Source organism: Aquarana catesbeiana, linkage group LG13, assembly GCF_042186555.1.
Source record: "Aquarana catesbeiana isolate 2022-GZ linkage group LG13, ASM4218655v1, whole genome shotgun sequence".
Taxonomy (NCBI): domain Eukaryota; kingdom Metazoa; phylum Chordata; class Amphibia; order Anura; family Ranidae; genus Aquarana; species Aquarana catesbeiana.
In genome coordinates, this window is record NC_133336.1 from 207,766,777 (window position 1) to 207,782,325 (window position 15,549).

Here is a 15,549-nt window from a genome sequence, read left to right on the forward strand (position 1 = left end):
GCACAAAACAACTTGGATTCTGATTGTAGGGGTTTTAGTCTATCTAAATCAGGTTGCAAGACCGAATTGAAATCCCCAAGGATAAGCATAGGACAATTAGACAGGTTAGCAAAATGAATATTGAGATCAGAGAACATTGCAGCCATGACCGGGGGAGGGAGATATACTGTGACCAAAATAAGGGATGTGCCATGTATTGACATATGTAAAATAGCATACTGCCCCTTGGGATCTAGGACAACTTGATGACACACGAAGGGCAACCCCTTACGAATTAGGATAGCAACCCCCCGGGCATAATTTGAGTAGGTAGATTGATAGTGATTGGCCACCCAGTGTTTTTTAAGTGCCATCACTTTGGACTCCATTAGGTGAGTCTCCTGGAGGCATAGAATATGTGGCTTACTATGTTTCAGGGCCTCAAAGATAGATGCTCTTTTAAATTTAGAGTTCAGCCCGCGGACATTCCATGAACAAACGGTTACTTCAGACATGGGGTTGGTATTATAAGTGCTGGGTCAGGGGGGATAGGATCAGACACTGGGGTCTCAGAGGGCTTCCCACCCTCGGTCACAGCCACATAGAAAATTAAGGGCCGCAGTGCTAGACATATAATCATCCATACAGAAACCATGCATACAACCACACAATTACATACATTAACATGCTTATTACCCAACAAGGGCAATTAATTCCCTGCCCAGCTCCAAAAAAGGGGAGTGGGCCTATACCCTAAACTTGTACCATGCATGGGGCGCATGGCCCGGAACAGGAGGCAAGAAAAAAAAAAGAAGTTCAAAAGCAAAAAAAAGTCAGTGTTCAACAACAATATTTCCAGAAGAAAAAGGAGGGGACTGAACCCCAAGGCAGCTCAGGCTCAGTTAAAGATGCAGAAAAGGAGAACCCAGAGAAGGGAGGAAACTTCAGTTACAGCAGTGGAGCCAGCAAAATGTGGGGTTCCGCATCAGGCAGGAGGCTTAGGAGGGCAGGGTAGTGATTCCCACCAGGACATGGTGTCATGTGGGGACTGAAAGAAATGGGCTTTCCCTTGGTATGTGATCTGAAGGGTGGCAGGGAATAGCATGCAATACTGAATATCTTGCTCCCGGAGCTTCTGCTTGACACGCTGGTAGCTGGCTCTATGGTTGCGGACTGTCGCAGAGTAGTCTAGAAAGAGTGACACCACAGCATTATTAATGCAGAGACTTCCTTTCCACCTGGCAGCCCCCAATATGGAGTCACAGTCCCTGTAATTAAGGAGATGGATCACCACCGTACGTGGGGGGTGACCTTCAGGAAGGGGACCTCCGGGAACTCGGTTGTCCCTCTCAATCACAAAACAGGGGGACAGCTGCTCTCGGCCAAATACTTGCTCGAACCAGCTCTCTAGGAAGGCTACAGCGTCAGAACCCTCCACCCACTCCGGAAGTCCTACCAGGCGCAGGTTATTTCTGCGTAGGCGGTTTTCGAGGTCATCAACCTTATCCTCTAGAGATGTAATCTTTCCCCATATATATTGAGTTTAGGTAGAATGGGAGTGACAGTGTCCTCCAAATCACTGATATATTGCTCAGTTTCATTAACCCAGCCACGTAACTTGTGCATGTCCTGCCGCATAATAGTTAGGTCAAATCTTAAGCCCATCCACCTTCCCCACAAGGTCCGCATGGTTTACCTTGATAATGGCAAGGACATCCACCAGGGTGGGTTCCTTGTCGCCATCCGCAATGGCACGGCTGCAGGGTCCGGAATCTCAGGGGAGGGTATTGGGGACCCGTCCTGGCCATCTCCAAAGAGATCCGGAGCGGAGGCTGGAGATGAGCTGGGCCCATGGACGGTGTTGCGGCGGCCATCTTGGCAGGAGCGGGTGGCGATGCTCATCTTTAACGGGGTTTGTTTCTTCACTCGCCGCTTTCCCATCCACCAAAATGCCCCCTGATGATGCAGGAGACACACCGGGAGGGATTAGGCAAAAAAGAATTTGACTGCTGACAATGGTCAATCAGGATGGAGCAGGATTGTATAGGGAGAGACCGGAGCTACACAGGAACACATCCGATCACATCCTGAGCCAGGCCACGCCCTCCCTCCCACTCCAACACATGGTTAAAATTAAGACAAACGTCTTAATAGGACACAGGTGGCCACCACACCGGATTCAAGCACCTCATATTCGTCTCACACACAAACAAAAATATATCCTGAAGCCAGATCTGGAAATAAATTAATAAATGATCAATCATTAAAAGTTCACTGTGCGAATAATAAATGACAAGATTCCTATGATAAAGATGTTAGAGCGCTCAGGTAAGTATTCCAATAGGGATGTATAGAAAAAGTGCTTGTGCTTTTTGAGATATAAGAAAATTCCCTCAAATATAAAGACAGATGCCGGTGGGTGATGAAGGGTAAAACACAGGTTGAACTTGGGGTGACATTGCACGAGGAAAACAAACGGGATATGCTATGTGTGATGCTCCCCTTCAAATGCTTGGGGCAGGATACAGCTCACCGTTTGACGTCTTCTGTATGCAGCCATTGCCCCAGGAAGTCTGATCCCTGTAGCGGTAACCCCACCGTATTGAAGACCACACTGGAGGCCAGGTCGTGAGTGTCAGCTCGGAGTAATTCCGACCAAAATTGACGATGGATAGTAAAGTCCAATGCACCCAGGCTTCCAGTATCGCAAGGCTGTTTAAGGAACCACAGACCAGAGCAGCATTGCAAGCATTTCACGCCAGCTGGTGGAGCCGTGTGGCAGCTTGAGATTTTGAGGTTAATGGAGGTGGATCATTGTGTATGATGGAGATCACTGTGTCCTCACAACGAACAACGTGATGGCGTAATTCTTACGCATTTCGCTTGAACCCAAGCTTCCTCAGAGCATGCGCAGTGATTTAGGGTCTGTACTTAAATATTCAAGTTATTAAAAAGTGATTGACTACCATCGAGGACATCACCAGAGCACTGCAGCCTAATCAAGACGTCATTCACGCACTGTGCAGACACACAATAACATACAGGGGCGATCCACAGTTAATCAACAAATATATACAGAAAAGTGAAAGTTTCAATCAGTAAACCAAAAAATGAAAAACAATGAAATACATGCAGTCAGCTAACCAAAAAAGGTTACACACCGAGCTGAGCTAATCACAGCTGCAGTATCCACATAGATGCCTACCCAGAACTCCTCAGGTATGTAGCTATTTATAGAAGTAAAGGATCTCGCCAGATACCCTAATTATTGCTCTAAGAAGACAGATAGATTGCACTCGTTATTCAACCTAAGGGGTTGCATGCTATTTAAATTAAAAATCCACATCTTCTCTTTTTGATATAATATCCTGTCAAAATCCCCTCTTCTGGGTGTGAGATTGAGTCTATAAATGCCTTTGCACTTAAGGCGCTTCGGTTCACCTCTATGTGTTTTCAAAAAATGCAGGGAGAGGGGACGATCATCATCTTTATTGATATTACTCTGAACATGTTCACCAATCCTGATTTTGAGCTGTCTCTTTGTTTTACCCACATAAATCAGTCCACAGGGACAGGTGAGCATATAAATCCCGTGTGTTGTGGAACAGTTTATGAAGCTATCAATTTTAAATTGTTTGCTACCATCAGAACTGGTGAACATGTCAGATTTTTCTACATATCTGCAGATGTGTCATCTGCCACAGGGGTACATGCCCCTAAGAGGTGGGAGGCTAGTGAGCCAATCCAACCTCATAGGTCTATGATATTCGGAATGAACCAGACTATCCCTCAGATTGGTAGCTCTTCTTGCTGTGAGTAGGGGTCGGTCACCAACAATATTCCCAAGAATAGGGGCCTCAGCTAAAATATGCCAGTGACGGCTAAGTACATTTCTAGTCTGTTCCCACTGTGCCCCAAATTTTGTAATGATCCTAATTGGGGCTTGGTTGGGAATTTTGTGTTTTTCCCCAGTGTCATTGGTAAGGAGGGACTGTTTATCTGTTTGAAAAGCCCTTCTCTTGGCTTTTCTAATGCAGGCATGAGAGTAGCCACGGTCACGAAATCTCCTGTACAGTTCAAATGCCTCAGTTTGGAAATCAGGGTCTTCCGAACAGTTCCTCCTAGCACGGAGGAACTGGCCTACCGGGATTCCCTGTATGAGTGATTTGGGATGGTGACTGGACACCAACAGCAATGTATTTGCTGCCGTTTCTTTTCTGAATGTTTTAGTGTGGAGTCTACCCTCCTTGATGTAAATAGTGAGGTCCAGAAAGGGAAAAACAGAAGGATCAAAGGAATAAGTTAACCTAATATTCCTATCATTATTATTCAGCTCCTCGATGAAAGAAACCAGGTCTAGGGGTGAGCCCCCCCAGACCATGATCACGTCATCGATGTACCTCAGCCACAGATGACAGTGGCTGAGGTACACCGACGAGGGGTATACACATTCCATCTCCCATAAGCCCACATGCAAACATGCATACGAGGGGTCCCAAGGTGCCCCCATCGAGGTGCCCCTAATATGATGATAATATGTTCCAAGAAGTTGAAAACAGTTGTGTTCAAGCATGAACTGTAAAAGGTCCACAATGAATTGATTTTGTGTGGCCAGCAGAGGAAATTTATTGTCCAAAAAGTGATGTACCGCTTTTAGGCCCCAATTATGTGGAACCGATGTGTAAAGGGATTCAACATCTATTCCCACCAGGATTGCTCCCGGTGGTAATTAAACCCTATCCAACTTCCTAAGTACATCACGTGTGTCCTGTACAAAAGAGAGGAGTTCACATACCAGCTCTTCCACATATTTTCTGACCCTCTCCAGGGGGCCCTTGATGGCCGAAACTATCGGCCTCCCCGGGGGGTTAGTCATGGACTTGTGGAGCTTAGGGATCGTATAGAAGGTGGGGGTGTTGAACTCTTGGACACTGAAATATTTACATTCCTTACGAATAATAAGATGTTCCTCTAGGGCCATATTTAGTTTAAAATTGAGGCTAGCCACAATTTTGGTAAAGGGATTTAGAGAAAGCCTCTGGTATGTGGTTTCATCTTTGAGGAGACACATAGTTTCTCCCTCATACAGGGTCTGTGAAAGCAGAACGGTGTTGCCACCTTTATCACTACCCTTTATAATGATATCAGAGGCCTCCTCCAAATCCCTGAGTGCCTTCCTCTCCGCTTTAGTAAGATTATCCTGCCCTTTGTATTTCCAATCAATCTTGGACAGGTATTTTTTGACCTGTTCCAAGAATAGATGGATCCGTTTATGCTTGGCATTGTAAGGGATTTAATAGGTAGTTTAGAGGGACAGGGACACATTTGTGATGAACTAAGAGTTTCGGTATCAGAATCAAAATCTTGATTCTCCTCAAGAAGTGCAACCAGTGCATTGAGAGATTCACGCTCTTTACTTTGATTTACCCCCTTCCTGACCAGAGCACTTTTTGCGATGCGGCACTACGTCACTTTAATTGCTCGGTCGTGTGACATTGCACCGAAACAAAATTGACATCCTTTTTTTCCCCCACATATAGAGCTTTCTTTTGGTGGTATTTGATCACTTCTGTGGTTTTTATTTTTTGCGCTATAAACAAAACAAAGCAACAATTTTGAAAAAAAAGCAATATTTTTTGCTTTTTTCTATAATAAATATCCAAAAAAATATATAAAAAAACAAATTTCTTTCTCGGTTTAGGTGATATGTATTCTTCTACATATTTTTGGTAAAAAATTGCAATAAGGCCCCTTTCACACTGGGGCAGGGGCATCATCGGCAGTAAAGCACCGCTATTTTTAATGGCGTTTTACCGTCGTATTTGCATAGGTATTCAGCCGCTAGCGGAGCGATTTTACCCCCCGCTAGCAGCCGAGAAAGGGTTAAAACCACCGCAAAGTGCTGATTTCAATGGGCAGGAGCGGTGGAGAAGCAGTATACACACCGCTCCTTCACCGCTCCAAAGATGCTGCTAGCAGGACTTTTTTTACCGTCCTGTCAGTGCACCGCTCCAGTGTGAAAGCCCCCGAGCTTTCACACTGAAGAGACAGGAGTGGCTCTTTCAGGGCGCTTACAGGCACCATTTTAGCGATGTAGCGCCTGCAAAGCGCCCCGGTGTGAAAGGGGTCCAAGTGTACATTGATTGGTTTGTGCAAAAGTTATCGCGTCTACAAAATAGGGGATAGATTTATGGCATTTTTATTATTAATTTCAATTTTATAATTAATAATGGCATCGATCTGCGATTTTTATCGTGACTGCGACATTATGGCGGACACATTGGACACTTTTGACACTATTTTGAGACCATTGTAATTTATACAGCGATCAGTGCTATAAAAATGCACTGATTACTGTGTAAATGACACTGGCAGGGAAGGGGTTAAACACTAGGGAGCGATCAAGGGGTGTGTCCTAGGGAGGTGTTCAAACTGTGGGGGGATGGGCTACCACTGACATGACAGCGATCACTGCTCCCGATTACAGGGAGCAGTAGATCCCTGTCATGTCACTAGGCAGAACAGGGAAATGCCTTGTTCACAAAGGCAGTTTCCCGTTCTGCCACTCCGTGACATGATTGCTCGACACTGGCGGACATCGAGGCCATGAGTCACGTGGGCATGGTCACGGAGTATGCCCACAATGCCACGTCTTAAAGGGGACATACAGGTACATCCATTTGCGCATCCGTGCCATTGTGCCGACGTATATCATCATGCACTGGTCGGAAAGCAGTTAAAAATGTCAGTTTTGCCACGTGTACATGCCGTGTTTAGCTGCGTTTGCGTTTAGAAGCATTTTTTTTAAGTAAAAAAATGAAAAATGTCTGTAAATGAAATGCGGACACATAGGATGACATGGACACATAGGATAACATGGACACATAGGATGACATGGACACATAGGATAACATGGACACATAGGATAACATGGACACATAGGATAACTGGGACACATAGGAGAACATGGGACACATAGGATAACTGGGACACATAGGATAACTGGGACACATAGGATAACACGAACACATAGGATAACACGGACACATAGGATAACATGGGGCACATAGGATAGCATGGACACATAGGATAACATGGGACACATAGGATAACTGGGACACATAGGATAACTGGGACACATAGGATAACTGGGACACATAGGATAACATGGACACATAGGATAACATGGACACATAGGATAACACGGACACAGAGGATAACATGGACACAGAGGATAACATGGGACACACAGGATAACATGGACACACATGATAACATGGGGCACATAGGATAACATGGACACATAGGAGAACATGGGACACATAGGAGAACATGGGACACATAGGATAACATGGAGACATAGGATAACATGGACACATAGGATAACATGGTGGGGAGTTTATTGACTGTAGAAAAAAACATCTGAAGCCAAAAACAGCCGCTGTAAAAATGTCCAAAAACATCCGATGTTCATGAGACCTAAAAGGTGAGATTAGATGAGGAATACAAAGTATAAGAAAAATATCTGATGGAAGTTTATTAATGGCAGACATGAACACAGAGTGACTGATCGTTCTCCATACAATCGTTCATCACACATCTGCACCCTCCATCCCCCATCCTAACACTCAGTAGTATCACTCGGCATCACTCAGTATATTAGATCCGGTTCTATGTAATCTTACCTTTCCGGTCACACCTGTCTGTGAAGAGACGATCGGGAAGCTCAGGACACAAACAACAAAATGAAGAATTTTGAGCGTGGGAGAGAAAGAAATGGATGAGGAAGTTTCACTTTTTCACCGAGATCCTCCCATCTACAGATATTGTACCCTGTGAGTATAAGGCTGCATTCACACACCGGCGTTTTCAGCTCATAAATCGCTTGTAAAACCCCCCCAACAAGCAAAATCCCATTCATTTCAATGGCACCTGTTCACATCTGAGCGTTTTGTCACTGAGGAGAGAAGAGAAGGACAAAGCGGAGCCTGCAGACTCAAAAGGTATCCATTTGAACCTTTTTGCCCCAGGGAACAAACTGTGAAAGTTTGGGCAGGAAATATGGTACTGGGAGGAAACCGTGGCAGAAATAAAAATCACCTCACAAAGAGCTCACAGGCACTCACTGCAACTAAAGCAGCTCCAGTCACCTCACAAGATACAGCATCGGGGCGCTCTCACAGACAGAAAATGTCACAGCAAGACTCTCATTTGAGTCAGATACAGAACAAATCCTCTCACAAACTTCTCCACAAGCCTCCTCAGTATCCCCAGTAATATTATTACAATTTGAAAAGATGCTTCATAAGGCTTTAAAACAAACCTCAGACCAAATAACAAAAAGCCTAACCAAAGAAATAAGAGAGCTGGGAAACCGCACCGCAGCCTTAGAAATAAAAATGGATGAAATTGAAATTACAACCCAAGTAAATATAACAGAATTGGAACAATTAAAAGAAGAGAATTTAATACTTCAAACTAAGCTCGAAGATTACGAAAATAGAGCCAGACGTTCAAACTTGCGCATAAGGGGAATACCTGAAACTGTGACAGACCTGCAATCTACTATTACTGCTCTATTACAAGAACTAAAGCCAGATATCCCTATTGAACGTTTAGAACTGGACAGAGTACACAGAGTCCTCACAGCCAAAAAGAAAGATGGACCCCCACGTGATATAATCACAAAATTTCATTATTACAGAACTAAAGAACAAATACTAATTGCTGCAAGAGAAAAAAAGGAACTTAATTTTCAAGGACACAGTTATCAAATTTTTGCTGACCTATCCCAACTTACTATTATGCCCCGTACACACGGTCGGACTTTGTTCGGACATTCCGACAACAAAATCCTAGGATTTTTTCCGACGGATGTTGGCTCAAACTTGTCTTGCATACACACGGTCACACACGGTCACACAAAGTTGTCGGAAAATCCGATCGTTCTAAACGCGGTGACGTAAAACACATACATTGGGACTATAAACGGGGCAGTGGCCAATAGCGTTCATCTCTTTATTTATTCTGAGCATGCGTGGCACTTTGTCCGTCGGATTTGTGTACACACGATCGGAATTTCCGACAACGGATTTTGTTGTTGGAAAATTTTATCTCCTGCTCTCCAACTTTGTGTGTCGGAAAATCCGATGGAAAATGTCCGATGGAGCCCACACACGTTCGGAATTTCCGACAACACGCTCCGATCGGACATTTTCCATCGGAAAATCCGACCGTGTGTACGGGGCATTACTAAAAGACGATCCATGAAACCCCAACTAATGGAACTGCAACGCCACAACATTATGTATCAATGGGGCTTCCCCTTTTCAGTCAGATTTAACTACCAAGGTACAATTTACAGAAGCAGATCAGCAGATGAACTACAACAAACCCTTTTAAAATTAAATCTGACAGAACCCACAAGCAGCAACACTCCCACACGCAGAAGAATGGCAAAATGGGAATCATCATTCTCACAAAAGAGGCCGTTATGCCACATCATCCATGGACCAAGAAGATTCAATGGACTGACATCCTAATTCCTGATATCTCTTCATTTATTATACTAAGAGATGGTTCTCTATAAAAAAACCTGTATTTATAACTGAATGTAACTGCATTCTGATAGTCACGCACTGTGTGGGATCATGTTACATTCCAGTTATATTTCTTATTACTTCTGATTCATATAGCCTTAGAATATATAAGTGAAATAAGGAAATTCTTGTTCAGTTATATATTATCAGGTAATAACAATAGATTTATTACTTTTTAGGACAAATATGTTCAATAATCCAGAAGTAATGGAAGCTTTTTCTTTCTTTTCTTAAAACAAATATATTATTACCTAACTAGTTCTTAGAATTATGTTTTTGTTTATTCTAATCTGAAGCAATACAACCTCAATTTTATGAGTTAACATATCTAAACAGTTACATATGAATAAAATATGTAATTGTTTACTCTAAAATGGTTAAAATCCCAAAATAATTCAAACTATCTTCATCAATACCAAAGTTATTAACAGTACCTTTCTAACTGAATTATTTAGCCTAGGGCAAGACTAACCATATACAACCACCCTGGAATAAATAATTTCAACAAAAACTATATTCTGCACTCCAATTAATGAAACATCATTTTGATGTCTTTTGACATAGCACTTCTCTCCTGTAAGCGGAAGATCCGTGTACCCCCATTAGCCCTCCTCATTCTCCCAACCATATTATGTGGGAGTGTGATGAAGGCACTTATTCCCCTGAGAGAGATATTTACTCTCTTTCACGGGTAAATTGTGATTACTTGCAAAAAATAATTTATACAATGTATCAACTAATCTCATTTGTTTTTTGTTTACTCTTTACTCCAGAATTCACTGGTTTCTTTTCTATCTATTCATCTCTTCAGTCCACACAGGTTGATCTGCGCAGTCAGCTCTGCATAACAAAAAGTAAGTCAAAACTATTTGATCTGTTGCCACGGCACCACTGAATATACTTTCCCTGAATGTTCAGGGAATAAATGTCCCTCAAAAAAGGACCAAAGCCTTCCGTACTTTTCATAACAAGAAGGCTCACATAGTATGCCTCCAAGAAACACACTTTACCAAAGATTCTACTCCAAAATATATTTCTCCTTTTTATCAACAAATTTACACGGCTTCTGCATGTACCAAGCAAAGGGGAACTCTAATTGCATTTCACTAATCCACACCATTCACCTTATCATCAGAAATTAAAGACCCAGAAGGTAGATACCTGATACTCATGGGTTATATAATGGATACAGCAATCACGGTGATTTCCTACTACGCTCCTAACAAACAACCTACACCATTCCTCTCACATATATTACAAGTGATTAATACACACAAAATAGGAACAGTGATAATGTGTGGGGATTCGAACCAGGTCCTCCTCCCATTTCTAGATAAATCACCTTTTACACCATCCAAAATAACCTCTAGATTACCTTTTTCTCAACTTCTTTCCAAATACAATCTGGTAGATTCGTGGAGAGAAAGTAACCCAATGAAAAAGAAATTCACTTATTTCTCGCACCCTCATCAAACCTTCACCAGAATAGATCATATTTTTCTAACAATAGGAATGATACCAGAAATTATTGCATCAGATATAATTAAGATTCCGTGGTCTGACCATAATGCAGTATACACTACTATAGCCTCAGCCATACCAAAAGCGCATGACCCAACGTGGTACTTACCGGACATAATGCTCAAACAACCACTACATCAGATGGCCATTGAACAAGCTTTAAAGGAATACATATCAATTAATAATACAACAGACATCTCCCCAATAACACTGTGGGAAGCTCATAAGCCTGTCTTGCGTGGTACAATACAAAGACAAATGGCACTATTTAAACGGGAACGCAAAAATCTAGCAAAAAAACTAGAACTCAATTTTAATGCAGCCTACATATCATTCCAAGATAATCCATCTCAGAGTACAAAATCTCATCTGGAAAAATCTAGATTGGAATACGATCTATTTCTCACTGAGTCAGTTGATAAATCCCTGAAACGCTCCAAACACAATTTCTACATGAATACAAACAAACCAGGTACATATTTGGCTCAGGCATTAAATTCAACTAACAAATCTTTCAAACCAATACGTTTGAAATTATCAAAAAATGTTTACACTTGTAATCCAGTTAAAATAGTCCATAAATTTCACTCACATCTCGCAACTTTATACAAGACAAACAATGAATTTAATCCTACAGAGGCTGAATCCTTCTTCTCAAAAATAACCTTACCTGAGTTATCTCAGAATCAAAAAAGCAGTTTGGATGAGCCTATAACTATAGATGAAGTATAGATGAAGTTGCTAACGCCATAAAAGACCTAAAACTTAACAAAAGACCAGGCCCAGATGGCTACTCGGCTTTATACTATAAAACATTCTCAGAAATACTCTCCCCCATTCGCACTGAAACTTTTAACAAACTTCTAGATGGACATTCTTTTCGGCAAGAAACACTAATGGCAATTGTTTGTATGATCCCAAAACCCCTTTCTGATGATACTTCCTGTGTGAATTATCGGCCTATCTCTCTGTTAAACCTCGATATTAAATTATTAGCAAAAATAATAGCAAAACGCCTCAATAGCATTATAGGAAAATTAATACATAGAGATCAAGTAGGCTTCATGCCAAATAGACAGGCAGGCGATAATATACGCAGGGCAGTGTTATTGGCACATATTGCTAAAAAACGGAAAATCCCTTTATGTTTTCTATCTCTTGATATTAAGAGGGCATTTGACACAGTATCCTGGCAATATATGCAATATTCATTACAAAAATGGGGTTTTGGACCCCACTTTTTAACATGGATCAAAGCATTATATAATAAACCCAAAGCCTATATAAAATATGCTGGATACAAATCTGATGCCTTTAATATCGAAAGAGGTACCCGACAGGGTTGCCCTTTATCTCCCTTATTATTTGCCCTTATACTCGAACCCATGGCCCAATACATCAGAACAAACCAAACTATAACTGGCATTGAAGTAGGAGGTATTACACACAAATTATGTATATTTGCAGACGATATATTACTTTTTCTATCATCACCACAGGTCTCTGGTCCTAACTTAATACCAGCTCTTGATGGATTTGCAGCCCTATCCGGCCTTATGATTAATCCTAAGAAATGCCTAGTGCTTAATATTTCACTCACAAACATGGAATTGATCCCAGCTAGGGCTGCACTCCCATTCACATGGGCAGAAAAATCAATCCCATATCTTGGAATTCATTTAACAGCATCTCATTCTGACTTATTCTCAACCAATTATCCTCCTGTATTAAGACAGATCACAAATCTAATAAAACAATGGTCACAACTTCCTTTATCCTGGATAGGGAAGATTAATGCAATCAAAATGACTATTCTACCCAAATTGCTTTATCTATTCAGAGTCCTCCCTATTCCAATTCCTTCCTATTTTTTGAGAATAGTACAAAAAAGAGCAACTTCGTTTATATGGGGCTCTTCTAAACCACGTATACCTATACACACACTACATCTTCCCAAAAATAAAGGAGGCCTGGGATACCCTAATTTTACTAACTACTACAGAGCAGCACATTTGGCCAGTCTGTCCAAATACCATGCAAAACAGGAAATCCCATTATGGGTATTTATAGAGGCTTCAGAAAATGACCCTCTATTAATATCAAATTTATTATGGCTTGATCCTAAAGACCGCTTTAGAATTCATAATCCCATAACTAAACACTTCTTATCTCTCTGGGATAAACTAAAAACCAAATATCAGTTACAATCTCCACACAATCCTCTCCTTTCTTTTATCAGAAATCCGGCCTTTTATCCGGCATAGATCTACCCAAATTCTTTTAAAGCTTGGACAACATCAGGCATTCAGACACTAAATGACTTCATAGCATCTAAATCATTCCTTTCATTCCCATCGCTTAGAGAAAAATATGATCTACCAAACTCTGAGATATTTAGATATCTCCAAATCAAAAATTTCTATACACCATTCCTAAAGGGGATACACCATTATCCCAATTATCCATTTTTGAATCAATCTGTACAAAAGATCCATTTGCTAAAGGTACAATTTCATCACTTTATAATCAATTATATGGAGTAGCAAATCTTAATAGACCCTCTTACGTTCAGAGGTGGGAGGAGGACCTGGGATGAACTTTAGAAGACACGGACTGGTCTAACATATGGCTCACATCTAAGTCATCTTCACACAACATCTTAGCATTGGAGACAAATTATAAAGTCCTAACTCGCTGGTACCTTGTACCCGCTAGAGTGGCAAAATATTCACCTAATACCTCAGCTCTTTGTTTTCGAGGATGCCCAGAAATAGGCACATATTTACACATATGGTGGACGTGCCCAGTAATCCAAACCTTCTGGAAGGAAGTCTTCGTGATTGCATCTAAAATATTTAAAAAAATAATACAACCAGATCCATATTTAACTTTACTTAATCTAAAACCGGAATGGTTAACACTCTCTCAATTCAAACTTATGATCCAACTAATAACGGCTGCAAAACAAACAGTGGCCAAGGCATGGAAATCTCCTACATTGGTACTAGCAGAAACAATTCACAGAATGAATAATACAATGTCCCATGCTAAGATGGTAGCCATCGATCAAAATCAAATTCCAAAATTTGAAAAACTTTGGCATCCTTGGATAAAACAACAGTTCCTGTCAAACTTCAATGACTCTGTCCTGTTGCCATGGTAACAGATTAAATGACTTACAGAGACACCCATTCTAAGGCTTCAAAGAGAACTAAAAAGAATAATAAACTGACGAGCGGGACAACCTTGTGGACCATACCTCTACCTTTCAACCCTTTTTCTTCTTTCTCTTTCCTTTTCTCCATCTTACGATTAAAGCTCATTATCAGAATTTATTTGACCTATATACACTCTAGTTGTAAACAATATATATAGTAGGTATAAATCATTTAAATACCTACAAAAGTAACTAAGGAAATGATATATATCTTTAATTTAGGTTTACGTAAACCAATGTTTAATATTTGAAATTTCATGATATTTACCTATATAAACCCTACTGTAAAACAATGAGCTTACTTTATAGATCCTTGTAAACTTACTTTATGTATCTTTATAATATTGTATACTCAATAAACTTCTTTTGACAAGGAAAAATGCCTTACGGCCAGCTCACACCAGATGTAGTTCTGTGCACTTTTTTTCTGCACTAAAAATGCATGCACAGTGTTTTCCATATATTCAAATGGCTCTAGTTCACACCATGCAGTCAGTTTCTGGTGCAGAAACTGACCGGAAACTGACTGGAACTGACTTCATCTGGTGTGAACTGACCCAAGCTCAAAGAACATGAGCTTCTTTGGGGCAGATTACAGGCGTTTTTCTGCTTTTTACATTGGTGACCTTTTGACCCGTACAAAAACGTGGTAATAATCGTGGCAAAAATCGCAGTAAAAACACTCAGGTGTGAATGCAGCCAAACTGTCACATCTCAGACTGTTGTGTTTTATTCAAAGCCGTAATAAACCCAACACCAGAAATGTCATATATTGCAGCTCCATGGGTGTGCACCCTAAAGATCAAACATGTGTGTGTTTATATATATATATATATATATATATATATATTGACTACAGTCAATTATATTTTTATTCTTTTTTTATTATTTGCTACATAATTTGTTTTACAATAATTTTTTATTATGTTTTTTACAATTTTTTATGAGCCCCTTTGGGGGGCTTTGGTGAAATATCACAAGTCTAAACAGACCCCCCGATGTCTCACATTTGAGACAGAGAAAGGGACTGAGGACAGAGATTTCCCAGTCCCTTTCTCTGCAGCCAAGCAGCAAGGGGAATCTGCGCAGCACAGGGTGATTAGGGTGTGCCCAGGCATACCTGGCACACCCTGTGCGCACGCCTATGTGCAGCTCCAATCATTGGATGTGGCGGCTGCATTCCTTTTCTTTTTATGGCTTTTTACCCTCTGTTTTCCCCTGATCTGGCCAGTA

At 41.1% G+C, this 15,549-nt stretch overlaps 1 protein-coding gene across 2 annotated transcripts in view; it reads right to left on the bottom strand.

The window, feature by feature from the left end:
- LOC141117774 (NACHT, LRR and PYD domains-containing protein 3-like) overlaps positions 1–15,549 on the bottom strand; it is a 445,237-nt gene that overhangs the window by 412,901 nt on the left and 16,787 nt on the right. Inside the window, exon 1 of one of the 2 annotated variants that reach the window (XM_073610806.1) lies at positions 7,665–7,776. The exons of the other annotated variant lie outside the window; for it this stretch is intronic. The gene's annotated coding sequence lies outside the window, so the exon portion shown is untranslated. Of the gene's footprint in view, positions 1–7,664; positions 7,777–15,549 lie in introns of those variants that run through there. 2 annotated transcript variants of the gene reach the window in all.